Source organism: Asterias rubens, chromosome 16, assembly GCF_902459465.1.
Source record: "Asterias rubens chromosome 16, eAstRub1.3, whole genome shotgun sequence".
In the NCBI taxonomy this organism is placed as follows: Eukaryota; Metazoa; Echinodermata; class Asteroidea; order Forcipulatida; family Asteriidae; genus Asterias; species Asterias rubens.
The window spans coordinates 13111841-13136133 of NC_047077.1; the positions used below are offsets into that span (position 1 = coordinate 13111841).

At 38.6% G+C, this 24293-nt stretch overlaps 1 non-coding gene across 1 annotated transcript; it reads left to right on the forward strand.

Annotated features, from left to right (window-relative positions):
* Positions 1–23811: 23811 nt before the first annotated feature.
* On the forward strand, positions 23812–23883 carry Trnap-ugg. The gene has a single exon. It is a non-coding gene; the product is annotated as a tRNA-Pro (tRNA).
* Positions 23884–24293: the final 410 nt, after the last annotated feature.

Sequence of the window (24293 nt, forward strand, 5' to 3'; positions counted from 1 at the left end):
ATGATCTGACTATAATCCCTTCAAGTTAAACTTGGTTCTTGAAACAATAATTTAGTTGTGGATAACAAATAAAAGAACTCACCCCTCAATTCCACAAGTTTCCTGAGGATCCAGCACCGACAGAACTTTCTGACTTATGTTTTAGGTACACTCCCAGTGTGTCAATTCCTTTTATACACTATCATCACAACAGCACAACTATTCCACCGTGATGAAATCGTGACCAACTTGGCTAGTAATATCCGTCATGGTTAATTTGGATAAACCCCTAATATCACGACGTTGGTAAAACCACTGATTTAGGTTGTGTTTTTGTTCTCGTGACTTTCTTCTCCTTTTTCCCCTCTTTATACCCGAGGCCATTGGCCTCAATATTGTTTATAACTGGGATTTAAACTCCAAGCGTCATCGACAGACTCCGTTCGTCATTGAAGACATTGTCTTGTCCTCTGTACATATGGTTGGTGTCAAACAATCTTAGAGGGAAATGGTTTTAGAAGTTAAAGACACTGGACACTATAGGTAATATTGTCAAAGACCAGTCGTCTCCCTTGGTGTGACACCCTTGTCACAAGAAGTTGTACGCTCAAATTCGAAATCTGAGGTCTCGAAGTCAAATTCGTGGAAAATTACTTCTTTCTTACTTCAGAGTGAGCCGTTTCTCATAATGTTTTATATTATCAACCTCTCCCCATTATTAGTTGCCAATTAAGGTTTTATAATAGTAATTATTTTGAGCAATAGTGTCCACTGCCTTCATTTTTGTGAAGAGATATCGAGAATTGATATTGCCTCATTTTAGCTTGTTCTTTGTTATTGTTGATACCACACAGTTTCCACAACATGCACCGACCACAAGCTGGTTCAAATCCCATGTTGTTATTATAATAAGACCGGGTATGTCAAATCTTTTTTGTCTCATTTCTATGATGGTTGGTGTCAAAAAAACCTTACAGGAACATTATTTGGGATGTTAAGTAATTTTTGTAAACAGCTTTGTTGTTGTTGTTGATACCACACAGTTTCCACAACATGCACCGACCACAAGCTGGTTCGAATCCCATTCTGTTATTATTATAATACTGGGTATGTCGAATCTTTTTCCCCTCTGAACACATGGTGAGTGTCAAACAACCTACAGTGATTTTTGTTATGTAAGCCATTGTTGTAAACAGCTTGGAGGATTTTGTGAAACTCCACAGTTTCCAAACATGCATTGACGGCAAAATGGTTCGAATTGTTTTACTCGTTTCTCGAGAGCTGCAGCGCCTCGGCGGCTGATGTTTTCGGGGAAGCTTTCTACCGTCGTTGTTTTCGGACGGTGTGGGTTTGGTGTGAATCTGTGCACATTGTGTTTTTGTTTGTCCTACAGAAGGTACATAGACCCTTTCATGTGCCGTTTCTTGTGCTTTTTATGTGTGTGCATAAATTTGCTTTCTATTGTATTTAATTTCAATTTATATTGTGAAGCGCATTGGTCTATTTCGGAAATGCGCTATATAAATCTTTTTATGTTAATAATAAAAATAATATTATTAATAATCCTGGGTTGTTCTCTGCCAAAGCTCCAGCCCCAGTATTGTCATTACACACCTTGTCTTTTGTCCATACGGTTGGTGTCAAAAAACCTTAGAGGTAAATGGATTTCGATGTAAATTTGTTAGCAGGTTTTTGAGATTTTTGTTTTACCACACTGTCTTCAAACATGCACCGGAAGCAAGTTGGTTCGAATCCCGAGCTGAGATCTTGCTCCGGTCCCAATATTGCAAGACCGAGTGTATCGTTACCACTTTTATTTTGTGATCGAGCTTTAAAGGCAGTGGACACTATTGGTAATTATTCAAAATAATTATTAGCATAAAACCTTACTTGGTAATAAGTAATGGGGAGAGGTTGATAGTATAAAACATTGTGAGAAATGGCTCCCTCTGAAATAACGCAGTTTTCGAGAAAGAAGTAATTTTCCACGAATTTGATTTCCAGACCTCAAATTTAGAATTTGAGGACTCGAAGTCAAGCATCTGTTTTTTTCTTTTTCTGTCATAGTTATCTCGCAACTTCGACGACCAATTGAGCTCAAATTTTCACTGGTTTGTTATTTTATGCAGTGTTGAGATGCACCAAGTGAGAAGACTGGTCTTTGAGAATTACCAACAGTGTCCATTGTCTTCACATTGCGACTGTCCACTCACCTAGCAGAGCACACAACGTTCACAAAAAAAATATCGTTTTTATGAAAAATACAAGAATGTACATTAATTTTTGAAAAAAAGAAAACTTCAAAAATGTTTTTGATTCTTGTTAATTGTATCAATTATAAGTATGTTTGTCCTTGTTTGTTTGTAGTCTTTGCATTTTTTTTTTATACAATCATTCACATGAATAATAAGGTAAAGTTTAAAACTACAGAGTTTTGTGTGGGTTAGTCGATATTAATTGCGTATTGTTTATGAGGCACGATGCAAGTGTACACTGTGTACACTCATCGTGATGAGATAATTATTGCCGCTTCTTTGATTGTAATTGGACACTTTTAGGTATAAACCAGTTTAATTTGTTTAGTTGTATTAGGTCCTTACCCGCCTTTGATGTGCGAGCACTTCCTGCTTACTTAAGCCATGCTTAAGCCCGGTTCATACTTCATGCGAATGCTAATGCGTATGAATTTTTCAAAATGAAAATTAGGTCGTATACACACTAATCGTTTGCGTAGTTGAAATGGTTCAATATCCAAATGTTTTTGTAACACATTAACCAAATAAATCCCTTGCTTTTATCACAACATGCACAATATTGTTATTAGATTTAGTGTTAAGCTGCCTTACTATACTATACCCCATGTACATTCGTTTGATCTGTTGTGCACTTCATAGGTCACAAAGTGTTTTGGTGAAATCATTTTGTTCCCTTGTCAAACTCCGTCATGTATCAACTTAAACACACAACAGAATAAAAGAAAACCACCAAATATTCGACTTGTAAAACCAATTCGTAGACAGACATTCGCACCCCCCCCCCCCATAAAAAGAGCTTAGAAATCGTCCCTTGCTAAATTATAGCAAGGCTGCATCATTTTTACAAAATGTACCTCGAGTAAAAGGACAACTATTTGTGTACTGTACATGATCACTTGTAAAATATTGTCATAATTGGATTGCTTGATTGCTGGAGAGCAGGGTCTGGTTCTGTGAGTGCACACCTTTTGTCATGTTTCTCCCTGGACGGCATCAACTCGTCTCATTTTGTAATGCCCAAAGAATTAAAGCTAAATTTAAAACAAAATAAATTACCTAATCATCACAATTTACCGCTTCCACTTCGAATGCCTGTTCAACCTGTCTGATAGCGTAAAACTCGGTGTTGATCAATCAAAACCAACACTCTTCACGAAAAAAAAAAAAAAAAAATAATAATAATAATAAAAAACAAAATTATTTATAAACATAATAGGCTTAGAAAAAGCTAATTTTGTCTAATGAGATTTGATCCCCAACGGGTTCAGGAGCTCATGATTGTTGTAAAGAGGGGTGGTGGGCTGACTTATGCAGGTGAATTAGCCTGACATGATGGGATTAACAAGCCAGATAGCAAGGTGGCAGCGATCACGGCTTCCTACTTCTCACAAACACGATGTGATGTTGGGTGTAATCTCTTTTTAAATTAGCCATGGCTTTTATTTACTCATTTTGTGTTGTTGCGGTAATTGTAACAAGGGGGCTTCTTCTTCTTCTTCGTTGGTGCTCAAATCCTTCACTCGATGGCGCTCATGTCGCTTCCTGGTCACTGAGCCAATTATTTATTTCTCAGCTCCCTTGGGAGTATACAACCTGTGGGCTGCCAAAATATGCAGCATGCCAGGCTAAACCAATCACAAGAACCACATTTTGCACTCGCAACCCAATTGCCCATTGGTGATGAGAGGCGATTATAAGTATGGGGAAGTCAAGTACGCAATTGCTATGACCGGGATTCGGACCCACACCCCGATGGCCAAGCCTCAAGAACTTCTGTCCGACGCTTGAAAGACAGCGAACATATTTGGTAGTTGTCCAAGATCAGTATTATGTTGGTGTACCCGACCCAACATGTGCATAACATAACAAACCTGTAAACATTTTGAATCAATTGGTCATCGAATTTGCAAGAGAAAAGTGAAAGAAAAACTCTTGTTGGACCACATTTGTGTGCTTTCAGGTGCCTAAAAGAAGACTTTAGGCCTGAGATCTGTTTTCATAGTCCAATATTTTAGGGAGAAATAATTACCTCCTTCTCAAAAACGATGTTACTTCATTTAAAATGTATCCGGTCAGTTTCCCGTGTGGTTTGTTACATTTAACAAGTGTAAATATATATAAATATTTACAACACGAAACCCACCAGGTAATAAGTAATCAAACATTAAATTTCTGAAATGTTAGCGTTTGTTTTGTTTTGTTTTTAAACTTATTTTATTAAAGACTCGTGGTCAACAACAACTGTGTTCTCGTCTCCAATTGCAATTCCCATACTCATTGATTCCAGTTTTAACATCGTCTCAAACGAAACGCGTCCACGAATAACCCAATCAGTTAATGACGGGTTGGCACTCGCTCAGCCGAGCTGGGTTAGCCGGAAATATTGCAGTAATAAAAGTCACGGTCGAGTTGGCATCTAACATGGTAGCACCCCAAACGATCATGTCATTTATAGACCACGCTGGTAACGGATGACTCAGTTTTGGACAAGTTGACTGAACTCGGACCCCGGTGCTTAATGTCCCGTGTCGATTTTATCACATGGCTGTCATTTTTTTAATTATTTTGGTGATCAAGGACACGCTAATCACTTAAATCGTTCATTCATTAGGTATAATGGTTCATTCTTTAAAAAATCTATCCCCATGGCGATCAGGGTTCAGAATACGGGCAAACATAACATTATGCGATACATTGCACAACTACTTAGGTGCATGGAAAAAAAAAACATGACAAATCAATAATGTATAACATCAAGCGTCCAAATTTCCCCAGTGGAAAGAATATGGGGAGGGGTCAAGTCGACCCAAATCCTGGTCAGTGGTGATTCCTTACTATTTCATCCCTGGAACTCGTTCGGTTCAAAGAAAACACATCCGTCAGGTTGTTTTGACACAGTTATTTATTCAAATTGTGTACTATTTCGAGAAGAAAAAAAAGAGACAACAAAATAAAAATAGAAATACCGTGGGGATCATGCACGAAACTCGCCTGTTCATGACAGGTGACATTTTTAAGTGAGGCGGATTCGTGACCAGTCTGCGTCACATAACAATTATTAACTGTCGGTAAATCTCATACCATTGAAATTAATATTCCCATATCGAACACGTGGGCGATTGTTTTACAATTTTTTTTTTTCGGCTTGAGACACTGAACACCTTTGGTAATTGACAAAGACCAGTCTTCTCACTTGTTGTATGCTTTACGATTCCTATAAATCGGGCATGTGTGGAAGGAATTGGAATTGTGTGCCGTCATCGTTTCCTCAATACTTGTGTTTAAACTGACCGCATTCTCGTAAAAATCTGTGGAATGCAAGACTTATTCCATCTCTCGGGTTAAAGTCTAAAAAATACCGTGACATTAACCGACACTTTTAAACAAATAGTTAAAGGGAAGGTACACGTTTGGTAATTACTCAGAACAAATATTAACTTAAAAACTGACTTGGTAACTAGCATTCGAGAGCTGTTGATAGTATAAAATATTGTGATAAACGGCTCCCTCGGAAGTAGCATAGATTTTGAAATAGAGGTAATTTCTCACTAAAATAATAAAAGACTTCTAGTTTTTTGGAATTTCACTCCTATCTGAAAGCACACAAAAGGGTGTTTTTTCTTTCATCATTTTCTCCCAACTCCGATGACCAATTGAGCTGAAATTTCCACAGGTTTGTTATTTTATCCATAGGCCTATGTTGAGATACACTAACTGTGAAGACTAGTCTTTGACAATTACCAATAGTGTCCACTGTCTTTAACTCCCCTTGTTGAGGAGGCGATACAATCCCCGCCGGTTTTGTTCCCCTGACCCCGATGCCCTAATTACACTGACGTCAACCTTGACTTGGTATGTCCCTCAAGGCTCACTGCTGTGTCCCTCAAGGCTCACTGCTGTGTCATTTTGTGATCTTGACAAAGTGCTGTGAGGTGGTGTGACTTGTTAAAGACGTAACCATTCATTCAAACATATTTTAAAGGCACTGGACACTATTGTTGTTTATTAAAACATTTGTAAGCATAACAACTTACTTGGTAACGAGCAATGGAGAGCTGTTTATAGTATGAAAAATAGCTCCCTCTGAAAAAACGTAGTTTTTGAAAAAGAGATAATTTCTTATTCAATTATAAATACAATATCTCAGGCCCTATAGCAGGCTTGTATTATGCATCTGAAGGCACACACAATGATTTGCGCACAAAGTGTTTTTTTTCTGTTTGGATACACCAAATGAGAAAACTGGCAAATTGACAATTATCGAAGGTGTCCAGTGCCTTTGAAGAGGCCGATCTTGTCTTCGGGTATGAATTGCCAGTGTCCAGTCTCAAAAGATCTTAATAAAAGTCATACCTCGTGAACCGCGACGCGTAGTGGCCTGATGGGGGCTCTCATCGGTCTTGAACCCAAGACACAAGGACCATTGGGTCGTTCCTAAAAGACTGAGTATAATATTACTTAAAGATGCGATATGTGAAAGGCACTTGACATTTTAGTAATTGTCAAAGACCAGTGTATTCTTACTTGTTGTATCAAAACAAAACATAAAATAACACTGTCTGTGCAAATTTTGACTCCATTGGTCATCGAAGTTGCAAGAGAATAAAGAAAGAAAAAACACCATTGTTGCATAATTATTTTTTGTGCTTTCAGATGTCTTATAAAGGTCTTCAGGCTTGAAGTATTTTATTATTTGAGTGATAAATTACCTACCTCATAGACTATGTTTTATTATGATATTTCTTTGGGAACCATTTCCCACAAAGTTTTATACCACCAACAGCTCTCCAATGATTGTTAAATTAAGTTTTTAAGCTGACAATTATTTTGAGTAACGACTATTAGTGTACAGTGCCTTTAAAGGTGTGATGTGTCCTCCTGTACGTTAACGTTAACTGTATGCACTTAATCAAACTGTTAACTGACATCAAACTGCTGTTTAAACGATGATTCATAAATACCTCAGACAGTTTCGATTTTCCTATTGGCGGAGAGCCCGTCACGTGGGGTGTTTAAACCTTTTTGATAATGACCAGCATGTATAACCGGTTGTGAGCGGATACTCCGCGCTAGTCTTGGTGCAATACGTTTCTTGTTACGGGCAATTCGGGCGCTGTCGGTAAGTTGGCCGCTCTGCGTGTGTGTGAAAGGAAAACGAGTCAGAAGTCAGAACGTGTGGCCAAGACTATACGCGCATGCGCGCGAACGGAGCCGGAATCTGTCGGAAGCGTCTCAGTCATAACAATGCAACACACGGAGGTCATATTGTACATGTACACATACAGAGCTCCAGCACATCGGAAACGGATAACTTTACAGAGTTTCTTCCTTTATTACACCTTTTAACCAAAAAGGCATTTATAAATGCGAATAAAACAGTTGCCGTGTGATAAAGGCCATCGCCTTTGGCTCGGTCCTTTATCACATGGGAACGACCCTGCCGGTTCTGGCGGCCGTGAAAGAACGAGTCACTGCACTTTTATTCCCTTATTTATTCGTATAAAACAATATTAGTTTAACCAAAATGTCACGTTGGGAATTGAGATTTGTTTTGAGAGAAACTGTACGCGTTTACGTTTACGTTTGTTTCATCAATGCAGCCATAAATGAGTAATACCAAAGGGTTGTCAAAATGACATCTGTTGTGTAGGTCCCTTGGTCTTGGTCTTTATCCTTGTCTCGGGTTTACCGGTTTGTCTCGGGTTTACCGGTCTTGACGACATCACTGATTGACGGTACATGTATGTTTTACCTAAAACAAAATTACATAAACGTAAACTTCTTTCGGTATCATCTTTTAAGGCTAACATGAAAGGAAATCCAGTCCATTGACGAATAACACTTATTTCTCCCCTGATACAACAACATATTTTGGTTAAATGACAAATCAATGTGCGATTGTGACTATGTGGCTTTCACTACAAACAGGAGATGACCTTTAAAATAATTGAACGAGTGGGAGTCAAGTAGGAGTAGAAATTGTTTTCAAATAATGGTTACAAATAAACAAACTGCGCTTTTCAGACAAATTCCCCGCGAGAGTGGGTGTCGCGTTGCAATTGATATTGTACTAATGACAATCATTTGAAGAGTTACAATACATGACCGTAACATACGTTGGAACAAAAGACTTGCGTGAGAGGAGCTTGCACTGTTATGTCCATTGGGAAAACCGTTGTGTAAATTTGTAAGAATTAATCAGGCGTTGCATGTAAGGGTACACGCAATACTAATTTGTGAATGGCCTCTAAAATTGATTTTTTTCTGGTTTACGGTAAGATTTATATAGGTGTAAGGGCAGAGTTAGTGTTGGGGTGAGAGTTTCTAATTCATGTTAAAAAAGATCGAGTAATTTTTTTTATTCAAATTGAAAATAAGTTAGGTCGAGAATAATGCTGTTGCAAACGCCCAAAGTACAAGCAAGTTTGTTTTGGTTGAGATTGTTGTTCAAAAGTGTAACACGAGCTGGTGTGGTAGATATATAGAGAAGGGAATGTGTGAACAAAGCAAAATATGTACAAATATGATACAGGATGATTTCACAATGAAATATAATAACTTTTGGGTGAAAGGTAAAATTATTTACTTATTGTGGTTAAAGCCTTTGGACACTTTCGGTTAACAGTGTTGCCCAAGGCCCACACTTTGTGTACCACAACTTATATATAAAATAACAAACCTGTGAAATTTTAGGCTCAATCGGTCATCGGAGTCAGGAGACAATAACGGGAAAACCCACCCTTGTTTCCCCACGTTTCGCCGTGTCATGACATGTGTTTAAAATAAATCCATAATTCTCGCTATCGAGAATTTATATTGTTTTAATGTTTTCTCAAAAGGTAAAGAATTTCATGGAATAATATTTCAAGAGAAGTCTTTCACCATTACCTTCTGTAAACCCTGTAAGTTATTTTTAAGTCTGTGAGCTTTTATTTTATTTTTTCTGTACCGAAAGTGTATAATGGCTTTAAAGTCTATTTTCGAAATTAAATATTTTTTTGCAGGGATCACCGGACCATAAATACAAACATAGTTTTGCATTATCATTTCATCAGCTCGCGAAAAAAACAATTGATACATTGAGCCAGTTGCCAACATGATTAACAGGTCGATCTTAATAGTGTGCGGCAAACTGCCTCACGATCAAACAAAAATTATGATTGACTATTATTCAATGTTTTCTTTTGTGTCGTTTGATGCTATAATGAATAATGTATATTATGTGGGTGCCTGGAACAAAAGATATCCATAATCTGAAAAGGTTTCGAGATAATGTCCGCACAATGCCTTTGCAAAAACTATAACAAAATACTTTACTTATTTAGTTTTACTTTTGAAATTTATTTTCGAATTGACTTAAAATAAAGGGATCACTGTTCACTGGATCTAAATCGAGTGACGAGAAATTTTGTTAACAATGAATAATGTATGATTATCAATAGTGCCCGGTGCTTTTTTACCAACAAATTTTAAACACTAACATGGAGACAGTGGGCGATTTAAAGAAAAAATGATGAGCCGGGAATAAGGCATCACGTGGCCCAGCTGACTTCGGGCCTCTGCTCCGAATGTTCTTTTTTTTATGCAATGAAATGGAAGTGAGCTGTTAACTTCAGTTTTATGATCGTAGGGTTTACCAATCCTCTAAGCTGCCAGAATACGATGCATGTGACAAAGATAGTGGCAATATAAATAGATGCGTGAAGACACACTAAATGCAAAAGTTTGGGCTGAGTAGATTTGACAAAGATAGTTGCAATATAAATACATGAGTGATGACACACTGAATGAAAAAGTTGGGGCTGAGTAGATTTGACACTGACAATGGTAATAAATTCCTGACATCGATGAAAGCTTTTTGTTATTTTTACTCTGAAATGTGCTCATTGATTTTCTATAAATTGCCGACGAGGACTTTAGAAAAATATCACCTCCAGTCTCACATCAATACTTCGGTATTCAAAATAATTGAAACTTGCACTTGTTTTTTCATCCAGCGCAAAATAAAAGGAAAACATATGTTGATATTATTGAAATGTTAAAATAAAAAAGGAGCAAGCCCCTAGACTTCAATGGTGTATACGCATAGGTTAGATTTGTACACTAGACTTACTTGGCATACAGATGCTCGTGTTAAACACATACTTTCACTTAAAATAGTTTTCATGATTTGCTGTAGTTTTGAATATTATGTGGACAACCGGATCTTTGGGAACGAATCATGATGTTTGAAAGTCCTACTTTAAACAGTGTTGTAGTTGTAAACTCATCGCCTGGTGAATGTTTTCCATCCATCACCGTTTTAAGATGATATCAATTCCTACTTTCATCTCCCAGAGTTGCTTCCAGCGTAATGTTTTTCTTTTTGTATTTACATGGACAATATTCCCGGGACTGTTATGCTCCTTGTAGCCCATCAACACGAGTGGCTTTTATTGTTTTAACGAACTTGGATTAAAAAGAAAATGAAGAAGAAGAAGAAAAGAAGAAAAAGAAAAAACGCCGATTGAGATCAAACTTTCAGTGGTTTGTTCATTCACGTATGTTGATAACATAAACTGCAGGCACTAAACAAGGTATTTGACAACTACCAACGGTGTATGTGTGCTTCACCGCTTCAAGGATATGCTTTAAAACTGTAGGCTTGAGAAGCTGGGATGCCATCATGACGTTCTGTTTAGAAGCACATTCATGACAATTTTCAGAAAATATATATTATCGTGCTCCAACACCAATATTATAAACATTACTACTGACCAAACGTGTATGTAAATGTCTGCACGAGGGCCAAAGCAGTTCCCTTTATATCATCATGGAGGTAGAAATATTGTGCTTTCAAATACAGCCGTGATCTTTTGTGGGTTTGTTCTCTTCTCATTAAACGTTTTTTTTTTTTTTTTTTTTTTTTTTCAATCAACCCGTTATATAACCTATTTCTTTAGCAAAGGTTTTTAATAACCCGCTCTCTCTGGGCTTTCTCGTTTAAAAAGACAATTATTAATTATATCGTTGACCCAGTCATTGTATAATTGCCCATTGTTATTAGCATTATCCCAATGGAGCTTTCCCTCTAGTAAGCCTTTCATGTTTACCGCCTTGTAATATATACAACGCAGTAATCCACCCTTTCACAATCACAATCTTTTGTCTTCACTCTAAGCATTATTGGTTCTTTGCCACACAATTTGTTTGTAAATTAATAGCTTTGGTTGGCTAAACTTCTCTTCCTGCTATGGATGGATAGGTTTGTTTTGGTGTGCTTTCTTTTGCGCCCCTCGCTCGAATTTCAGTGCTTATACCCCCCCCCCCCCCCACACACACACACACGCACACATACAGCCATGTTTATGGTGCAGCAGACCGACGACTTCTCTTTGTTCTCCCATTGTTTATTTTTCAGCCGTCCCCTTTGGTTTTGTACACAAATTCTACCGAGGACTGTCCCGGTGTGACTTTTTCCTGTATCCCTTTTGTTAAAGTCCTCGGTTATCAATAGCAGACATGCCCACACACACACACCTACCGTACAGCAAACCGTGTCAACGTTTTGTCTAACAGCGCCCTCTTTTGGTTCAATCGTTCAGGACATAATTTCGTTTGGATAAACTTCCATAATGGGAAGCACAACAAACGTTTCTTTTACGCGGTCAAAACATAAACCGTCGGCAGAGCGTGAACTGTTTAGTCTGTAGTAAAATATTAGCCATGAGGAAGTCAACGATCGATGTATTGATATATCTCTTTTGAATTTTACAAGACGGGCGGACAGCCTCGAAGCAATGTCTGCCCAACAAACAAATATAAAGTTAGAAATCAGCGTAGTGACTGTTCTCCGTGCATAGGCCTATGCATGTCTGATACAGGACTATGTGATGGATGCACATCCTTCGTATACGAAATTTCAGTAAGTTACCCGATGCAAATATTATTGGGTGCGTTCGTTTAGCTTCCCCGGGTCGACCCCGGTGTGTGGCGTTTTGTTTTTCCAGGACGAACGTGTGCAGCAAATTACCCACGCATTGCTTACTGAAATGGCACCCATTCTGTACTTCACGTTGTTGCCAGAGTTGCCCATCTTGAGTCAAACAATCTATTGAAAAAAACACAGTTCTTTATCCCTGATGCAATTGTTTTCTTCTTCAAATAATCAAAACTTCAAAAATAATGGCGCTGTCGTCTACGACTTGTACACGCACTCCCATTGGTAGCATCAGCTTGCCGGTATGTTATGTGTATTTTGTATTTACGCCTGCGTGTTTTAGCACCACTTGTACTGTTTTCAAAGCAAATAGAACAATAACTCAAGAGGGCGACAGACACTACTGTGCTTTTTGCGCATGTGCTGCGTGTCACTGGACGTTCATCCATCCATGCTGGTCCCCCCTTCCACTTGCTCTCCCTTTGCATAAGAATGACAAACGTTTCTTTTACGCTGACAGGACCTTCAAACCATCAGCACAACGTTATTTGTTCCGCCTGTTATAGAATATTAGTCATCATTGTAGTTAACGATCGATGTTTAATAAATCTCTGTTGAATTTTACTAGACGGGCGGACAGCCTCGAAGCAATGTCCGCCCAAACAATCAAACCAAAGTTAGAAATCAGCGTAGGGGGGTTAAGTCATCACCCGCTAACGGACAAGGTATTAAGTTCAAAGCCAACCAAAAGACCATGGACTGGGAACGTACGGTTGTCCTCCGTGCATTTCCATAATTTTATGTGTGTACAAGACTCTGTAGCAGAAACACATCGGTGTATGAATAAAAACAAACTTCGTAAACGAAAAACGCCATGTTAATAAGTTACCCCATGCAAAAAATAGATCAGTGAAATAATTTTCAATTATATCAATGTTATATCAAGGCATTGCTTACTGAAATGGCGCCCATTCTGTACTTCAGGCTCTTACAATAAACTAGAGCCAGAGTTGCCTATCTTGGGCTACGCGATCTTTGCTCAAAACACAGTAACAGTTTTTGTTTTCCATAATGGATTTTTTTTTTCCCTTTCTTTTTTTCAAATAATAAAATGATGGCGCTGCCGTCTACAACTAGAAACACCCACGTAGCTAATCAACTGGAAACGTTTGTATTGTTTACGCCTGCGTGTTTTAGCGACACTTGTATGTTTTCAAAACAAGTAGAACAATGACGCAAGAGGGCGGCAGACACCACTGTTTTTATAATGTGCTTTGTGCGCATGTGCTGGGTTTCACTGGACGTATATCCATCCATCGTCGTACACCCTTTGACCTGCTCTTCCCTTTGCATGAGGGAAGGATGACAAACGTTTCTTTTACGCAGATAGAAACTTTAAACCATCATGATAACGTGATTATGTTCAGTCTGTAGTAGAATTTTAGTCGTGTAGGAGTCAACGATCGATGTATTGATTATCTCTTTTGAATTTTACTAGACGGGCGGACAGCCTCGAAGCAATGTCTGCCCAAACAAACAAATCTAAAGTTAGAAAGCAGCGTAGTGGATTAAGTCGTCACCCGAGAACGGAACATAGGTTTGTAGTCAATCCTAACCATAGATCATGGGTCGAACGACAGGGATGAGTCTTATGTACTAATCATAGTGATAAGTCGTAACTCTTTGTGAAATCCACCCCTGGAATTTTGTCTTGATCCCACGTGCATTTCCATTTTTAGTTGTACACAAATCTGTGACAGACGCACATCGGTGTATGGCTAAACAGTAACCATTGTATACGAAATACGCCATGTTTAGTAAGTTATACGATGCAAAAATTGAGCAGTGAAATTATAACCATTGCTATCAATGCTAGAAAAGCATTGCTTACTGATGGTGCCCGTCGTCCGTACTCCACGTTCTCACAATCGGCGCGTTCGATTAGCTTCCCTTGGCCACTCGGGTGAGCCCCTGACAAGAGCTAACGATAACGATAACTCGCCCTTACGTGGTGACGTGAGCCCCTGGAATGATGTCAAAGTTATTTGAACAATAACGCAAGATGGCAGCAGATACCACTGTATTTAAATTGTACTTTTGCGTATGTGCTGGGTGTCACTGGACGTATCCATACATGTTGGTATACCCTTTGATCTGCTCTTCTCTTGCATGAGGGAAGGGTGACAAACGTTTCTTTTACGCAGATAGAAACTTCAAACCATCAGGATAACGTGATATGTTAAGTTTGTACTAGAAGTTTATGCCGCCCTGTAATCAACAATCACAGTGTTGATAAATCTCTTTTGAATTTTACAAGACGGGCGGACAGCCTCGAAGCAATGTCTGCCCAAACAATCAAATCTAAAATTAGAAATCTGTGTTGTAGAAGGTTAGAGGTAAAACATTAATCAAGATTGGTGTAAGGAGGTGGGTTCCAATCCAACCAAAACATTTCATTTGGATTTCTGTTTGTTTTTGTTTGTGGGGCTTTTTGCTCACTCTGGAAAATATTGAGTTTTAAATACTTAGACTTACCCATTTTGAAAAAATAACCTAAATTAAGGTAGTGATTATACAGTGTTTTACACATCAGTGCATGGTTAAAAAAAAAAATCTTATAGCAAAATAATATTTGCAATCTCGAGCTAAAAATTAGTAAGTATTTGTAAGTAAACTCGTCAAAGCAAATGCAGACAGTGCCAATTGCTTTCAGTGCTATAGGAGACAAACATTGCTTACTGAAATGGCGCCCATTATGTGTTTTCACGTGCATTGAATATAGTCCCAGTAGGTTGCCTTTTAAGCTTGAGCCATACGAGATTTTATCCCTGACTAAACTTTCACATAATCGATCGAATGAGGGCGCTCTATACAACTTGCAGAGGCACCCACAACTAGTCAGCATACATGCGAAGGGTGAACGTGTAAAGTATGGGTGTGTTCGTTTAGCTTCCCTGTGTCAACTCCGGTCTGCCCCCGGTGCGTTCGAATAGCTTTGACGTCAATCCAGGGGCTCATCAGGGCCAGCCCCAGTGCCCTGCTTGTGTAGTGGGTCACTTGGGGGCTGGCCCCAGGTAAACGACGTCACTACGAGAGCGGTGAGTGATCGTTCGTTTAGCTCTTGTCTGGGGCTGGGGCTCACTCGAGTGAGCACCGCGCGGTGGACCCAGGGAAGCTAATCGAACGCACCCTATGCTCGCGTGTATTGCAACCACTGACTGAGTTCTGAACTCGGCTACTGAGTGTATTAAAAGCAAATGTAGAAATAACACAAGAGGGCGGCAGATGTAACCACCAAGGGTGCACCACACTTAAATAAGAAAAAAAAGTAGTTGTTACAATAAGAGTACAGCATGACGTCCATCTTCTGGCAGCTTGATAATGACATAATTGTGCACAAATAAATATATTCATAAGGTTGGTTTGCATAATATTTGTCATATGTGGACTGTAGAACAGGCAGCCCTGACAGACAAATATAAACTCACTTACGACTTGTCATCAAGTCTAAGCTTCACCCTTTGATTTGCTTCACCCTTTGCATGCATATATCATTGTTATAGGAAGGATAACAGACGTTTCCTCTACGCAGACAGAACCTTCAAATCATCTGTATAACGTGAGTAGCCAGTCTCTGGTAAATTATTACCAGCCGTATGGTAACTCAATGATCGCAGTATTGATGAATCTCTTTTGAATTTTACTAGATGGGCGGACAGCCTCGAAGCAATGTCTGCCCAAACAACCAAACCTAAAGTTAGAAACCAGCTTAGTGGTATGTTGAGTTTAAACTTTCACACATACACGACAAGGGTCTCTGGTTCACATCCCAACCAAGTGAGTTTGGATCGGGACCTTTGGTCCCCGCACTTTTCCATTATATTTGTATACACGACTCGGGGACAGTAACACTTCGGAGTAAGGAACAAACAAAACCATTTTAAACGAAAGATGTGTGCAATCTCGGGCTGAAATTATGTGTAATGCCTTCGTAAAGTAAGTCGATCGTGTTAAAGGATTTGGGTACTTTTTGTAACACAAAACACAATTTTCACATATTTACATTAAACTTACACCATTTGAAGAAAATGTACCTTAACATATTAGTTGCTTAGGTGCTGTAGCTTTTGAAAAATTTGTAAAACAATAATCATGAAAATATATTATTACATTGCTAAAATAATATTCGTCTCATGATCACTGAGACGAAAATTATTTTCATTTCACTGTTTTTACTCATTTTTTTCTCAAAAACTACAGCACCTCAGCAACTAATATTTTCAGGGAAACTTTTTACCATCATTATCTACAAACTGTATAAGTTTAGTGTAAATCTGTTAACATTGTGTTTTTTTTCCTACACAAAAAAGGTACATAGACCCTTTACGTCCACTGATGCACATTGTGCGACTGCGCCCTCTATTGACTCCACTTCCTTCAGCTTACAATGACTGCGCCCTCTATTGACTCCACTTCCTTCAGCCTACAATGGGGGGGGGGGGGACACACAATTAATAGGCCGAGTTCGGGCGGTGTGTTCTTGGATGCTCGAGAACAAGACGGATCGCTGTTCTTGTTTCATCCGCTCAAACGACGATGTGATTAAAGCGCCACACGAAAAAAGGTTCGGTACAGGTCATGTTACAACGTGGTTCGTCAGTTAAATAAGATGTTTTTTAACAGTTGGAAACCCGACAGTAGAAAAGAGACCACACTTTCTATTTGAGGATCATTTTGCATCTAATTTACTTATTCTCTTGATGTTGTGCTGCCATTTAGTAAAGTGTTGTTCTCGAAACCCCCGATGAAAGGTGGTGTGTGATCTTGTTCCGAGTGAATCATTCTCGGGTCACGTTCTCATCGTTCGGGCGTGGGAACAGCCCACTCGGGCCAAGAACACACCGCCCGAACTCGGCCATAGAGTCAAGTTCACTTGTAAAATATCATACAAGAACAGTTTAGGAACGACTCACGTTGACAAACCGTCATTTCCTGGAGCTCTTTGTGTTTAGTTTATGGGAGGGGGCCTCAGACTGTGGCACATCATTAATCACCAACCAACGTGTTACCTTTCCCGTGGACTGCAACATCAGACCCCAAATCAGCCATAGTTATAAATTACTTCACGAACCCAATAAAACTTTGAAGTTCACAGATAAACTGCCGTCCGGAACACGAAAACAACGTGCTAATTACAATCTATTGAGCAAGTACTACTAAAAAAACATCCCCAGCTAATGAGAGTAAATACGGTAGGGGGATGCCTGGCGTAACAAGTACACCGTAAATCTCATTGAGAGTCTACTCTCCCGGCGAAGAGTGCAGATCAAAAACAAAAGCAAAGCTATATTTTACTCTTCTTCATATTCACCGGTTTAGTTGGGCTCGATTCTTACGTGATTGATCGAGTGCTTGCTGTAAATGCAATAGTCCGGAAGCTTCTTACGCCCCCCCCCCCTACATGCTGATGAAGGAGATATCATCAGTGAACAGGCAATGTTTTTCATTGATGTGAGAGATTAAGCTAATGATGATTCTGTTGACGAATTACTTCCAGAATGGTTTTACAATATTGTGGGCTTCAATAATCATGGCATACATGCGAACCTCTTTTTTTTTTTTTTGGATTTTTATGTGTATGTTTTGAATTTGTTTTTATCAGAGACTTAACACAACTTGACACTCTTGGTAATTACTTTAAAAAACAATGTATTAAAAAAAACTAACCCAGTAACAAGCAATTGGGAGCTGCTATAGTTTAAGGCATTGTGATAAACGGCTCCCTCTGAAGTATCGCAGTTTTTGAGAAAGAGGTTATTTCTCACTAAAAACAAATACGATGACCAATTGAGTCAAAATTTGCACAGATTTATGCGTATGGTGGGATACACCACGAATACGGGTCTTTAGACAATAATTACAAAGGTGTCTAGAAACTCACAAAATGAAAGTCGAAGAATGTGGGCGTCTTAGTTTTTCAGAGGGGGGAATTTTTCGTGGGAGTAGGTCCGCTACGGGGGTGTTAATTTTGGCACAAAAAAATCATACAAAATGGCTCGGATCGTTTCAAAAAGTAATTTTTCTTTCGAAACTCTTAATGAAGTTACGTGGGGACTGGGCCTACGCTAGGGGTTTAAGATTCCCTACACACAACCACGACATCTACCATCATAGATTAATGCCACATTCTCAGATGACCAGAATCAATACATTTATAAAAAATATTTAATATTTATTTCCACAAAACACACGGGTTTTAAATATCACCTTTTTTCCTTGATATGGACTGCATGTATTTCCATGGATGACTTCAAGTTGAGCCTGACACCCTCACAATCTGTAATTCAGAATACTTAATAACAAAAGAATGAACGTGATGTATGGGAGTGAACAGTTGTCGGTTACACAGTGCAGAGCTGCGACTTTACAATTAAACTCTTCTCCTTTATTTTTTTTTCTTCACAGTGGCGTGGGTGTATTCACCAGTTTCGAATTGTAAGATCCAAGAATGTATCGGACATTCTTGGTTAATTGTGTATTTTTTTTCATGCGCACTTTTTACCCGCCTGATGGGATGCTTTTGTCCCCGCTCACGTACAGCTTTTATCTGTTTGGTGTTGGATGACAAAAACCAACATTTTGCGGGAGAGAGAGTGATTCTGTTTTACATAATGCGCAATCGATGGAATGTGAACAGCTGTTTCAACGGGGGTTTCTTTTCGGCAAGAAGAAAACAGTCCACTGTCTGTGAATCTAGTACCTAGACTTTGTAATGGTTCGTTTGCGGTGTTTCTTAGGTGCGGGACAATCTATATTGCGGCCCCACACTGAGGTCTCTTTTAAAACCACAGTTTGGGTTAGGTTCCAGCTTGGGTTGGGTTCTAGTTTGGGCCCATGGTTTTGCGCACCTTATCTCTGTTTGAATCACATAAAGGAAAGCGGAATGTGTGTACTTACAGAACCTAATCCAAGACCCGAACCCAATCAAAGATTCCGAAATGGGCCACTCTCAAGAAAAGCCACACCCCAATGTGTCCGGGAGAGTCATGGCAAGGTAGCAAGGAAATACAGTCAACCAAAATGTGTGAAAGGATTCTGAAATTTATCAACGAGGCGGTAAGAATTCTGCTCAAGGTACAATACTATTTCCATTCCAGAGAAACATAATGTTGTTGTCTTTCTCTTAGAGATATTTAACTAGGAATTATCTGTGATGCATCTTTCTGGGGCCTTTAGTACCCAGTGGTTTTTAGTACCGAAACGTTTCCGTATATGCTTAAATTTTTCCATACAAATTTGCCTTAAAAACAGGGCACCTTTTGCAATTGTCAAAGACCAGTCTTCTCGTGACTTGGTGTATCTCAACTTATGCATAAAATAATCTGTGAACATTTTAAACTCAATTGGTTGTCGAAGGTTGCGAGAGTATAATGGAAGAAGAAAAAAAGCCTTGTCGAACAAGTTATGTGCTTTCAGATGCTTTAATTCGAGACCCAAGCCGAGGTCTCGAACTCGATTCAAATCTTTCAAAATATTCGTTACTTCAGAGGGAGCTGTTCATCACAATGTTTTATTTTATCAACAGCTCTCCATTGCTCGTTAACAAGTAAGTTTTTATGCTAACAATTATTTTGAGTACTTACCAATAGTGACCAGTGCCTTAAAAGGGTATATGAACTTGCACAATGTCGAAAGATTTACATAATAAACTTACACAGTTTGAAGATTATGATAGTAGAAAGCTTCCCTTGAAGTTTTACTTACTGAGGTGCTGTAGTTTTTGAGAAATGAGTAAAACAAATAATTTTTGTCTCAGTTTTAGCATGTAAAAACGTATCAACCAGTTATGCTATAGTTATGGTATAACATCATAAACTATTTTGTGACTTGTTTTATTCATTTCTCAAAAGATACAGCACCCCATACGTACTTGAAGGGAAGCTTTCCATACTATCCTTATCTTCAAACCCTGTAAGTTTAATGTAAATCTGTGGACATTTGCAAAAAAAAAAAAAAAAGTACCCGAACCCTTTAAAGGGATAATCCTCTTTTTAAAAATGAGTGAACAAGTGGTGGCAGGATACGGAAAATTAAACCGGTACACCGCCCTTCGCAATAAAGATTAAAGTCTTCTTTCCAGGGCCGCTAGGAGAATGTCATGCATTATTTAAGAGTGGCCGAGATGCTGGGGGGGGGGGGGGGGGTAACTTCTTTGTAATGTGAGAAGCGGTTGTACAATGCATAATAAGTAGCTTTAAAGACACTGGACACTATTGGTAATAATTGTCAAAGACCATGTCTTCTCACTTGGTGTATCTAACATATGCATAAAAAATTAACCTGTGAAAATTTGAGCTCAATCGGTCATCGAAGTTGCGAGATATGAATGAAATGAAAAACACCCTTGTCATGCGAAGTTGTGTGCTTTCAGATGCTTGATTTCGAGACGTTCAGTTCCAAACCTGAGGTCTCGAAATCAAATTCGTGGGAAATTACCTCTTTCTCGAAATCTTCCAACAGAGGGAACCGTTTCTCATGTTTTATACTTTCAACATTTCCCCATTACTCGTTTCCAAGTAAGGTTTTTTGCTAATAATTATTTTGAGTACTTACCATTAGTGTACACTGCCTTTAAGTGTATTTTGGTCGGCATCCCCAAATCAGCAAATGAAGCGGGTGTTCAAAGTGTTTTATGGTCAGCACCCCAGATCAGCAAGCGTATCAAATTCAAGTCGTACTCAGTGCCTAGCGTCATGGTTAGGCCTATACCCATAACCACGAAGAGTGACAAAGTAAGGTTTGTTGCTAATAATTATTTTGAGTACTTACCATTAGTGTACACTGCCTTTAAGTGTATTTTGGTCGGCATCCCCAAATCAGCAAATGAAGCGGGTGTTCAAAGTGTTTTATGGTCGGCACCCCAGATCAGCAAGCGTATCAAATTCAAGTCGTACTCAGTGCCTAGCGTCATGGTAAATATATAGGCCTATACCCATAACCACGAAGAGTGACAAAAGTCATAAAGATGTCGCAGAACTTGTTAGACGTTTTCTTTATTCATGTATCCGGTCAATACCCAAAGTTGTTTCAGATTGTGTAATATTTATAGATCACAGCTACGCCTCGTTCAAGCTGTGAGCATTTTAATCCCACGGTTCAATTGTTCTCGATCTAAGCACACATCTCTCTATTATTCAGGACAGAGAGTTTTAAGGCAGTGAACACTATTGGTAATTACTCAAAATTAGTGTTAGCATAAAAACTTACTTGGTAAACAAGTTATGGAGAGCTGATGGTAAAAACATCATGAGAAACGGCTCCCTCTGAAGAAACGTAGTTTTCAAGAAAAAGAAGAAAAACAATTCCACAAACTTGATTTCGAGACCTCAGAATTATACATTTTGAGGTCCCGAAATCAAACATCTGAACGCAAACAACTTTGTTGGAAAGTTGTTTTTTTCCTGGCATTATTAACGTACCAATTCGACGACCAGTTGAGCTAAAATATTCACAGGTTTGTTATTTTATGCATAGTTGATATACACCAAGTGAGAAGACTGGTCTTTGACAATTGCTAATAGTGTCCAGTGTATTTAAATTTAGAGTCAAACAAAATTGTTTCGTTAAGGAATTATTACCGGCAAGGACGAGCGTTTGTCGTATGGACAAAAATCAACAACAAACAACGAACAATTAATAACATACATACAAATACAGAAACAAACAGACTATCAACAGACAAACAAACATACAGCAACATTTTGGCAAGGTGGTTTATGTCAGTGTCTTAAGTACTTTTTCTTCTTCTTTTTTTACTACTCAAAGACAGTGGACACTCTTGGTAATTATTGTCAAAGACCAGTCTTCTCACTTGGTGTATCTCAATATACACATAAAATAACCAACCTGTGAACATTTGAGCTCAATCGGTCGTCAAAATTGTGAGATAATAACGAAAAAAAAAAAAAACTTGCGACACGAAGTTGTGTGCGTTTAGATGGCTGATTTCGAGACCTCAAATTCTAATTCTGAGGTCTCGAAATCAAATTCGTGGAAAATTACTTCGTTCTCGAAAACTATGTTACTTCAGAGGGAGCCGTTTTTTACAATTACTATCAACCTCTCCCCATTACTCGTTACCAAGTAAGGTTTTATGCTAATAATTATTTTGAGTACTTACCAATAGTGTCCACTGGCTTTAAAAGGCCCTCTCTAAAACCCAAATTTTAAATTGGAGCAAGCTATGCACCAGTATTGAACGCTGTATATTAATTATCATGCGATTGTTTGTGGTTGATTTATAAAAAAATCATTATATGCACTAGACAGCTTTTGTAATTATTGTCAAAGACCAGTACTGGTCTATTCTAACATAATTATGTTTTAAATAACAAATCTCTGAACATTTTGACTCTTTTGATCATCAAAGTTGCAAGAGAATAATGAAAAAAAAAACGAAAAAAAAAACCACAACAATTGTTGCACAATTTGTTGTGCTTAAAGGAACACGCTGCCTTGGATCGACCCCGAGTTGGTTTTTGAAAAACGTTTGTAACCGTTTGTTGTAAGATACATAATGGTTAGGAAGATAATTTAAACGTATAATTCAGTGATCCACACAAATGTGACTCAAAATTACGTGGTTTTCCTTTACTTTTGCGAACTAACACGGTCTGCCATTTATGTGAGTCAAAAGTTTAACTCCCATAAATAGCCGACCGTGTTTAAGTCGAAGAGGTAAAAGGAAAACCACGCAATTTCGAGTGATACTTGTGCGGATCCCTAAATTATACTTCTAAAATATCTTTAAAATCATTTTCATTTTATAACAAAAGGTTACAAACGCTTTTCCAGGACCAATTCGACCGATCCAAGGCAACGTGATCCCTTAACGCAGAAAGGGCTTCAAGGCTTGAAGGTTTAATAGTGAATGAGAAATGACCTCTTTCTCAAAATACTACATTGTCTTTGTTTTAAGCAGGTGAAAGATAATACAACATTCAACCCTATAATACAAACCAGCTAAAGTAGGACAAATCTTTTAGAATGACTAGTTCCGTCCCTTTGTAATGTGTGTAGACATGAGACCTTAGTTGTATCTATAATAATTATCTTTCAAGAACAAATCTAAGGAAAAATTGTATTCCCGTAACTTTCGCTTTGCAATGTGAACACAAATTTGATTTTAATTGTCGCGTTGTATGTCAACCATATAGGGCCCAATTTCATGGACCTGCTTTAAACACAAACAAGTAGCTACATGTAAGCACAACCACATTATGCTTACCGGAATAAGGTTACCAATCAAACTACCATGTCGAATACACAACCTGTGTCTGGTATCCTACTTATTTCTGCTTAGCAGAAAGTAGCCAAGCATAATCTACCAAGCAGCTCTATGAAATTGAGCCCTGGGTTAAGTTGTGCCCTATGCACTATACTTTTAACCCCGTGGCGACCCCTGTGCTGTGCAAATGGGTCCAGTGTCGCTGTTAGCCGAGGCCGCGTTGACACGTGCATACTAGACTACGCAGACGTGGCATGTGGCATGTGGCACACAGCATAACTTACAAATCTAACAAACCTCGTCAGCGAAAAAGGGGGTACTCTTTTGAGCTTGAAGATATTGTCCGATATTTCATGGACAATTTTCAAGGAGGCTGGTTGGTCTAGTGGCATGATTCTCGCTTTGGGTGCGAGAGGCCCCGGGTTCGACTCCCGGACCAGCCCTACATTTTCCAAATTAATTGTTTGCCGAGCCTCAACAATTTATTTTTGTTTACTGCATCTGAAACAAGTTAATCTACACATAGTTCCTCAGATCTTCAAAATTATAACTGCAAGTGCTTGTGGCGATTTAATATTTCCCCATTACAATTCGTGTTTTAATGTACTTTGCTACATTTGCCAATGACCCAGGTGGCATCACTGTTTACCTGTTTACTGTTTCTTAATGTATGTTGGATGTGTGTCAGCTAATTTACCATTTTTATAAGTAGATTGCAAATCAATTCATAACAGAGCTCCCTTCGCTATTAGCAATGGTATAATAATTAACATCTAAACAACAATTACTCTGTTAGTAAGTTATTACAGATATGAAGCAATTGCATGAATATTTTTTCTTTTCCTTTGCTCTG